General features: G+C 42.1%; 1 non-coding gene across 1 annotated transcript; it reads left to right on the top strand.

Annotated features, from left to right (window-relative positions):
* The first annotated feature begins 14 nt into the window (after nucleotides 1-14).
* trnap-agg (transfer RNA proline (anticodon AGG)) lies at nucleotides 15-86 on the top strand. The gene has a single exon. It is a non-coding gene; the product is annotated as a tRNA-Pro (tRNA).
* Nucleotides 87-10,000: the final 9,914 nt, after the last annotated feature.

Here is a 10,000-nt window from a genome sequence, read left to right as displayed (position 1 = left end):
ATGGGCTTGTAGGAGGCTCGTTGGTCTAGGGGTATGATTCTCGCTTAGGGTGCGAGAGGTCCCGGGTTCAAATCCCGGACGAGCCCTTTAGTCATAGACAATGTCTTCATGTGATACTGGATGAGCCCTTGGTTACACATGATCCAAGCGTGTCAATTGACCCTTCGCCAACTCCTCCCACAAACGGCTATTGTCCAATCCTACGTTAGCAACTGTAACTATAGGCCTGGCAAGCTTTCCGCAGTGAGTCATTACGTTTGCTTTTGTGGACACATTTTGAGACTAGGACGAAAAACATTTGTTTGTAGAGAAGGATGTTGTTGTTGCCGCTGCTACTACGGCGGTGGCGGCGGCGGCAGCAGCAATATAGAGATGTTCAGATACGAGCGGACTTTTTTTTCGACTTGAGCAAGTGTAAATATGGGGATAACCATATGTTCACCTCCGAAATGACAGCTGTACTTTTACCGCGTTTACCTGGGCTTTTAGGCGAGGGATCCTCCAGGCAGGGACTGCTTTCACTGACTGATACAGCGGTGGGAGAAAAAAAAACAGCAGCGAAAGCTGTATGTGGTTCACAATCGCCCAAAAACTTGCAGTGTGACAACGTTTCATGACCAGTGAGATGACCTAAGTCTTCCTGGGTTGATAGACGGTAAAATTACCGGTCCTTACTGCTGCTCTGTACATTGTCCAGTCGTGTCGTTGAACAGATGTTTTATCCTCCTGCGCGAGTCACGTCACTGAAAACTATGAATGATCTTTGTGACTTCTTCTCTCTATTATCTCAGAACAGTTTATCCAGAAATTTGCTGATATTTTCTTTGAAATCGATACCAAATACTGCCAGGAGCATGGCTGGGAGTGAAAGCTTGCCCGCCGTAGCAACAGTAACCAAGGGGGCGGGGCTTACGCGAAGGGTCAATTGAAAAAGCCCTCAAATACAACTCAGTGACCCATGCGAAAACTTCATAGCTGATCCCAAGAGACAGAACATCCAAATGTTGGGGAATAAAATGGGCTTGTACACTGAAAAAAATGATTTTGTGGTGTAGTAATATTTATTAGGTCAACTGTCACAATTTTTATTTTGTAATTGTAAGTATCAGTGAGAACTGGAATTATTCAAGTAAATCTATATATGTCATTCATGTAATAAATAAACAGTGTGGGAAGAGTAAGTTTTATTAGATATTTTCACACAATATTCAAAGGTTTCATGTCATTGCACATGAACTTAGAAATATCAAATAAGTTTTAATAGTGTTTCACGTTATGAATCCGCACATGCGCCTTGTGACCATGCTCGCCTCCAGGACGCATGCGCGTCTATAACCGCCAACATTTGAAGACGGTGACGGCGGTCAGGTTTAATGGCAGCAGGAGCGGCTAAATCACCTTTAAGGTAAGTCATTCAGGGGTTTTCCTGCATATGAAAAGTTCAAATATCATCGTTTTTGATAATTATCTTAGGTTTATACAAAACGAGTGGTTTGTTTTGTGTTTATGAAACGTGTAGCTTCCGGAAGGTCGAGCACGTTCCTTTAATGTGAAGTTGACGGTGGTTATGTGGCCGGACATGTTTAGGGCTGCAACGAGTGGCATATTTAACTATCCGAAGGTTCGGGGTCACTACTCGAGTAGTAGCCTAACGTTATTGGAATACTCCTTTGTCGACTGGGGCGGGGGGCACTTGTTAACCATCGCATCCAGTGTTTGCCATAGGCCTCGCCTGCCTCTCTCTCTCCCTCGCGCTGGCGTAACGTTACACAGGCACATGGACGGGTTGTGTTGGAGCTCAGCTGCTTCACGTTCACCGGCGACTCGCTCCTGCAGCTCAAAGCACGAGCACCGTGTCCTACAGCTGCAGAAAGTGGTGATCTCTCTGCCGAAGCGGGCCACGACCACCGGTGTGGGGCCGTTGTTCCTGACCTGCTTTGACCGAGAGACGTCACATTCTGTGGCCAGAGGCTGTGACACGGCGCGGTGCTTCTCTCCCCACCAGTAGTTGGGCTGTTTGAAGTACCCAAGACCTGACTCCTGACAGCAGCAACACACACCACCGCGTCTCCTCTCTCTCACGCCGGTGGGTGCGTTGATTGTGTTCACGCTCAGCACATTAGAACCGAGCAGGCGGAGCCTCTATGAATGACGTTCACGCGCTGTTTGTGTGCCCGCTGGGCAGCCCGGAGATGAAATCAAACGCACCCCTTCTGCTGCGGTCTATCTGAACCAGCCACTGAGTTTCAATCGAACTATATTGATTTTCAATCAAGTTTTTTTTAAGTAAAAGTGATATTTTAAAATATTTTGAAAGCATATTATCAAAACGACATGGGTTTGACAATGGTACAGTTTATTTTGGTTACATGATTCTGTAGTTTTAATGTAGTATTCTGTAGTTTTAATGTCTTATCTTGTCTGTTTTTTTGTCCTTAAGCCCAAACCACCGACTTTCTGCTGTTGACACAGTCCCTTCTCAAGCAGCAACTACAGCAAGCAGTGTCACAAACAACGTCATCTGGCTATTCAGGTAAAAAAAAAAAAAGTTAAAGCAGATATCAGTGGAATGTTTTTGTTAATATAAGTCCTAAATAGTCCTATTTTCCGTCAGCAATCACTTACATGAAGTATTTCAGCCTAAACACGAGTCTCTCCGTCACTCTGCTCTGCTGTAACCCGAGGAGAAAATTTTCCTTGTGGGATACAAGTGTTATCCAATGAGGGGAGAGAACGGCATGAAGGGCTGTGTGTGCAGCCAAGGGATGCGCGTGAATGTGGTGACGTAGCACGAGGACCAATTGATGCCTGACAAGGGCGGGGGCTGCTAACTCATGGTGCGTTCAAGGAAACTCGTACTTTGTGTTTTTCCTTCCTGTGAAGTCATACCAGTTCGATCTGGTACGAGTTCACGGGTCGGAAGTTACGAGTGGCCGTTATAAGGAACTTTCACAGACAACAGGACGGTAAAAACACGAGCTACGGGTTACCTGGAACGCTACCAAGTCGTAGTTGTGACTTGAAGCTGTAACTTACGGTTTCAAAAGCCTGACTTGAACACAGCATTAGCCGAAACGGCCGTGCCGCTGATATCTGCTTTAAGTTAAAAGTTAAACTTAACATTAGAATGAATGTCTGCAAAGATTAACAAATATTTTTTGTGTTTCTGATACACCTTTCTCTGCCAGGATGGGCACGCCAGCAAAGCTCCGCATCATTTTTGGAGATGATGATATTCGAAAATTTGAGGTAACGATTGTCTCTCCTCGCTTCTCTTTTCTCCTCTCTCCTCCCTTTTCTTGTGTTCTTTTCTGTCTCCTCCCCTCCTTTCTCCTCTTATCTCCTCTCTTTGATTCTCTCTCCTCCTTTCCTCTCCCATTTTCTCTCTTCTCCTCTGTCCTCTTACCTCCCACCTTCTCTCTTCTCCTCTCCTCTGCGTGCTACATGCACATCTGTATTATTTAGTGTTTCCCATAATTAGACAGGAAATAAAGTTCAGGAATCACTGGAGTTGTGCATAAGGTCCATAAGGCCTGATTTACTACAGGTTGTTTGTGAATGTAAAAGTGATGGCAAACTTAAGCTGTTATCAAAATATTTATATTTTTGACAGTAGTCTGTAACTTGAATAAAAAATTAAGCTCTACTATGCACCTGAACATGGATCCACATATATTTTACAGGGTATCAGCAGAGAGGCAGTTCAAGAGGACCAGGCTGAGCAAGTCCTGAGGATCTGTGTCTACCACACAGGAGAAGAAGATGAAGGTGCATCCGACGCTGATGTGTCGATTGGTTGAAGGGACTGAGGTACTTGACAACTGTGGAAGTGTTGCAAAGGCCTGTCTCCTGCTGATGGGCATTGTTTATGCCATGAACTTGAGTTACCAACCAAAAATGAAGCACACTTTTGAAGTGTTCCAGAAGCTTCTTCTAGAGCTTGATGTCCTTAAGCTGTCCCCAAAGATCCTGTCTCTGCGAAACAAGCTTATAGCTTCAGTGCACATGTTTGACCCAAGGGTTGTCCTTTCAAAGAGGGAACTAAAAGAAAAAACGGCACATTTGTTTATGTGGCTATTTGTCTATGTTCTCGTTTTAATGATGTTATTTTTTATTTCAACTTGTTGCACTTAATGAATGCGTGCTGTCTTCGGGTCGAGGAAGAAGGGAAGGAATAGAGAAAAGGAATGAAGGAAAGTTAGATCAGCATTTTCAAGGTAAACCAGAGGTTCTCAACTGTTGGATTGTGGGGCCATTTTCAAAGGGTCACAGATGTGAGTGTTGTATTGTTTGCAAACCTTGTGGAACATGTTTGATTGAAAAACATATTTTTTCACAGAAAAATAAATGTGTTGAATTAACAGCTGCCTCATTTTTAAAGTCATTGTTTCAATACACAAAAACATTAACCTGTTAAACCCTAGCCATATTTTAAGAAAAAACGCCTAAAAATACATACCCAAAGTAAATGAAGAATTGTTACACACTTATATGGTTCACATGCATTTCCTTGGTGTCTGGGAACATCTAGGGACCTCAGGGAATGTATTCCCAGTGTCAAATTTTGTGTCTGTTACTATACTTGAGTAAATTGGAATAAATCAAAGGAGAAATGTGAAATTTCTATCCTCGCCTATTTTTTTCCCCTATTTGTAAGATGATAACACTATGATAACAATAACCCCATGCACACAGGTGCTACTGATCACCTTCAGCAAATTATTGACTACAAATGTAACAAATTTGATGGAATTTGAGCAAAGGGCAAAGCCTCCACAAAGGTTTTAGTAAGGATAGGACCAGGCGGACATTCATTTGGCACTATTTGGCACAGTTTGGCACCAGAGTGTGCCAAATAGATTATTTTCCACTTCCAAAGGAAACTGGCTCAAAAATACAACTTATGTCCATTACAGGAGTCTATTGCCATTTACTGGAGCTTTTGGATATGAAATTTACCTTGTGGCCCATCAACTACTACCATTGTGCACAGTATATGGACCCTGAGTCTGGCAAATAAAGATAATGACGATGATGATGAATAAAAACAAACAAACTCAACTGTATCAATTCGTCACCAAATGGAATAATTTTATTATAACATGTAATAAGTAAAACTTGTAAAAGTACTGTATTTTGACTATGAAACTAGGAAAACTTGACTGTAACTATATGAAAACTATAAAACTGTAACTTTGAAACTATGAAACCTTGGCTGTAAACTGAAACTGACTATGCGACTATGACTATAAAACTTTAATGAATCCTGTAAACTATGTACAAATATAAATATATAAAATATCACTAGTCAAAAACAAATACATAAAAGAATATCACTAATCATAATAAATAAAGAATAAGAATATATAAAAGAATCTCACTAATAATAAATAATAAGAATACATAAAAGAATATCACTTATAATAAATAATAAGAATATATAAAAGAATATCAATAATCATAATAAATTAATTCACTGTGTAATGTATAATAAAAACATAATCAAGGGGAAAGTGAAAGAAAGCACACACAAAAAAACAAAAACAAAAAAAACAATAAGGTATGCACTAGGCTAGTTGAGTGCTGTGATTTCAAAGTTCGCTACATCCTCAGATGGTACTCTTTGTAGCAGTTCCGGCTTGAGGTGAAACACAGAGCAACATTGCACTTGCTGCAGTACACTGGTGTCTTCGCCTTTCTCCCCTGCTCCTTGCACACAACACAGACCCTCCGCTGGTCAGTGGCAGTTTGTCCAAAATACATTGGCATACAGGTATTGCTGAGAGTGGGCTGGGGGGCAGCAGCAGCAACTGCAGCTTGGGCCTCATGGACCATCTCCTTCATGAGGACCTCCCTGAATCTTTTGTGGCTCATGGGAGTCTCTCCTTTCCCGATGGCCAAGTGCTTGAAGAGGATGTAGGAGTTGACGACAGCAATATCTACAAAATGGTAGAAGAACGTCTTGTACCATCTCATCGTCTTCCCTCGAACGGAGTAGTATTGAATCAGGGCATCTGACAGATCCACCCCTCCCATGTACTTATTGTAATCCTTGACCGCATCAGGAACAGGAATGTTTTTATTGTGCCACTGTCCATCGTCCTTTACTCTCCTGCGTGTGGAGTCTCCACTGTATGCCTTGTGGAAACTGCTGCACACTGTCACCTCCTTTGTGTCCTTCCACTTCGCAAAGAGCAGGTTGTTCTTCCGCAGCCACCTCATGTCTCCCCTCTCAGCCTTCTTTGTTAAATCATTACGTTTTGTTTTGGGAAAGCCAATGCGGGTTTGGCGGATGGTTCCACAAGCTGCTGTACAATTCTTGGCAAGATGTTGAAAAAGTGCTGGACTGGAATAAAAATTGTCAACATACAGGTGGTAACCTTTTCCCAGCAGTGCAAAGTTCATTAGGTCCATGACTGATGTGAAACTGAGACCCTCCCCCTGAACATCGGCAGTTTTTCCTTGGTAAACAAAGAAATTCCATGTATATCCAGAACAGGAATCAGCCAACACAAACAGTTTATATCCAAACTTGGTTGGCTTGTCTCTCATGTACTGCCTGAAGCCGATTCTAGCCTTACTTGCCACCATTCGCTCGTCAATACTTATTTCCCTGCATGGCTGGAAGAGTGAGTTGCAAGCAGTGACAATCTGGCTGTAGAGGGGTTTGATCTTGAAAAGCCGGTCGTACTCAGGTGTTCCCTTCTTTTTCTGGTTCTCTTCGTCATCTTTGATGTTACACAGATGAAGGGACCAAAAAATGGCTTCAAATGTATCTCTGGTCATGCAGCTCCGTGGAAAGGTGAAGTTGTAGGGCCACTCTCTTCTCCACATGTCTGCCCTTGAATGCACATGGACCATCCCAGAATAAAGTATTATGGCCAAAAATATGAAAAAGTTCTCAACTGAGAGGGGAGACCATTTGAAACGCATACCTGAGGCTTTTCTTCTGGCTGCATTGTCATTTGTGTTATTGACAATGGTGTGAATGGTGCTGTAGCTGAAGAAAAGCTTGAACAAGCTCAGTGGTGACCATGCCACTGTCTTGTCAATTCTGGGCCCTGGTGGATGCTTTGGCTCAAATTTTGGCAGCAGTGGTTCCACATCTGGCTCTTCTGGATTACACCACCGCTCTTCGTCATCACCACCATCCCCACATCCAGAGGTAGCCTGCTTTGGCCGTTTACTGACAGGCCCACGTCGTCTCTGCTGACCCCTCTTTGACTGTGATGGAGCTGGGGCAGGGGAGCGTGACCTTGCACTGGAAGAGGCAAAACTGGAGCGCGTCTTCCTCGTCTTCCTTGCTGGTGGCACGAAGTCCTCATCTTCATCATCATCATCATCATCATCATCCTCACTGGAAAGAGGAGACATAGCCTCAGGGCTGGGGGGCTGGGGGGCTGCAGTGCCGTTGGTGCCAGATGGTCCTGGGGTCTCATCCACATCATTCTCTTGGCTTTGAAAATGGAGACAAATGATACGAATCATTTCACAGAACAATACATCTGTCCAATTCATAATAACGTGTTGAGCCAAAAGAGACTAATCTTGAGCAACCACGTACAAATAGTGTTTGAATTACACAGCAGAAATAATTAATACAGTATGTATGTATCTCTCTCTCTTTATATATATATATATCTCACTCACACACACACACACACACACACACACACACACACACACACACACACACACATACAGTATATAAAATAGTCCCACAGGTCAAACATACAAGCAGGTGACTATCCAGTTGGTGAAATGAAATATAAAACTATATAAAAAAAATACAAATGAATACAATAAATATAGCTAATAGTAATAATATATATTACTAATAATAATGTAGCTAATACAGCTACACCATAGCTCTGCAGCACTACAGCCCGCCAGCCCCCCAGCCTGACCCTGCAGCCTGCCCTCCAACTACAGCTGTAGCTAGCTAACTTACAGCTAGTAGGCTAACTACAGCTGTAGCTAACTACAGCTAGTAACTATAGCTGTAGTTGTAGCTGTAGCTATCAAATGCCTGCACGTATGAGACCAATGGCAGGTTGAAAAGGTTTTCGGGCTATGTGATAATAGTAAAAAACTCACTGACATAAAATTAGTAAGTAAAATATCTGATTTTGTGGAAAAACATGCCAACAAAACGCAAGTATGACAGAAAATGTCAACGTATGGTCGCCATTTTGTGCCTCTTCCCTTTACACAGATCAGCTGTTGATATTGTTTGAAAAGGTGAAATAAAAACAAAAATCGCTACAGTCGCTAAAAAATTGCCAAAAATGTACAGCCAATGTGTTCAAAATGTGAAAAGAAACACAATAACTTACTCATAAACTGGATCCATAAAATCCGTGTCATCCTCTTCATCGCTGCTGTCAGATGAGTCCGTGAACTCCACATCACTTCTCCTCTGAATCTCTTCTAAGGCCTCCAGTACCGAGTACCTCTGTTTCTCAGACATTTTAAAACTTAATTACTACTGATAGTAGTCTGATAAAAATAAAAAGGGTGAAAAAAACCAGTGGAATCGCGCTCGCGCGTCGTGCGTAACAATTCTCTCTCTCGCTCAGGTGTCCGTCAGCTTTTTTTTTTTTCGGCGTCTGTATGCTTGCGCATCGAAAAAAACCGAGTTGACCCGAAGGTCACATCGGAGTATGAGATCTCGTTGGAAAGCTCGCGATACGTACTATATCGCTGCAGTGTCATTGACTCTGCAACACCAACACACGACCAGTAGGTGGAAGTAAAGGACCGTGTATAAAGTAGAGCAGTGAGGATGCTGCGTGTCTGCTGTGTATGCAATATAGGCTGTCATGGCGTCTGTTTTGATCGGAGAACTATACAAATAGACTCAAAATGACCACGAAAGGGTAAGGAAACAATATTAGTCGCTTTTGGTGACACTTGCTTTGTTATTTGATGGAATATTGAGACATAAACACAGAATTTCACTTTTTGACGATAAAATGCAAACTTTTGCAGCGCCATTGCTACGGGGCTGACATTAGCTGGTTTGGTCGGACTATGTTTTGCTTGGTATCAACAGAAAGATTAACTTCTCTAGTTTAATTATGACACCTAACATGACTGAGTCGAGCGAGCGGATATAGTGTACTGCTGCATTTAATTTCGACTGTGCCTTATATTCACGCAGCTGTTATTTTTTGAATTAAATGTTTAAATTATTGCCAAACAAACTGTGTTTGAGAAAAATACACTCGGACTGTTGTTTTGATAGCGTTGAAGCCTCGTCTTTTGAAAACATAAAAAAAAAAAAAACACCACAGCGTGTTATTAACATTTTATAGGCAGTAATCACTGTAGCGCTCTACCGAACCCGGTACCGGGTTCGGCGGGCCTAACGGGTTAAGAGCAAATTTAGGCAATTTAAACTGCAGAAAAATATGTAAAATGCTGTGTAAATGTTACTTACATATAGTCCATAAATAAAACTTAAAAAGATATTTAAAATTACCTTGAAAGGCCATTGATTTTAGGTGAGATTTTTCAGTTTGCAGCAGTCAGAGTCTGAGTAAAACTTACAAAGAAGGAGAGAGTAAAATTCAATGTCCATATTAATAATAATCAGTAAATTACTTGAGGTTTTCTAGTAAAAGTAACTTGTATCCTGCAAGTAAGGTTTACTTGATGATCGCCCTTGTAGAATTTACTTACAATTTCTAAGTGCAAAAACTTTCCTAGGTTTTCCTAAGTAAATAACACTCCAAATTTTTGGACGAGCCCTTTAGTCATAGACAATGTCTTCACGTGATACTGGATGAGCCCTTGGTTACACATGATCCAAGCGTGTCAATTGAAAAAGCCCTCAAATACAACTCAGTGACCCATGTGAAAACTTTATAGTTGAGGCCAAGAGAAAGACCTTCCAAATTTTGGGGAATAAAATAAGCTCAGAAGAGGCTCGTTGGTCTAGGGGTATGATTCTTGCTTTGGGTGCGAGAGGTCCCGGGTTCAACTCCCGGACCTGCCC

This window comes from Trachurus japonicus, unplaced genomic scaffold, assembly GCF_045865225.1.
Source record: "Trachurus japonicus isolate A0001 unplaced genomic scaffold, Traja_1.0 AP031168.1".
Taxonomy (NCBI): domain Eukaryota; kingdom Metazoa; phylum Chordata; class Actinopteri; order Carangiformes; family Carangidae; genus Trachurus; species Trachurus japonicus.
Note: the sequence above shows the minus strand (reverse complement) of the source record. Positions and strands in the feature narration are given on the sequence as shown.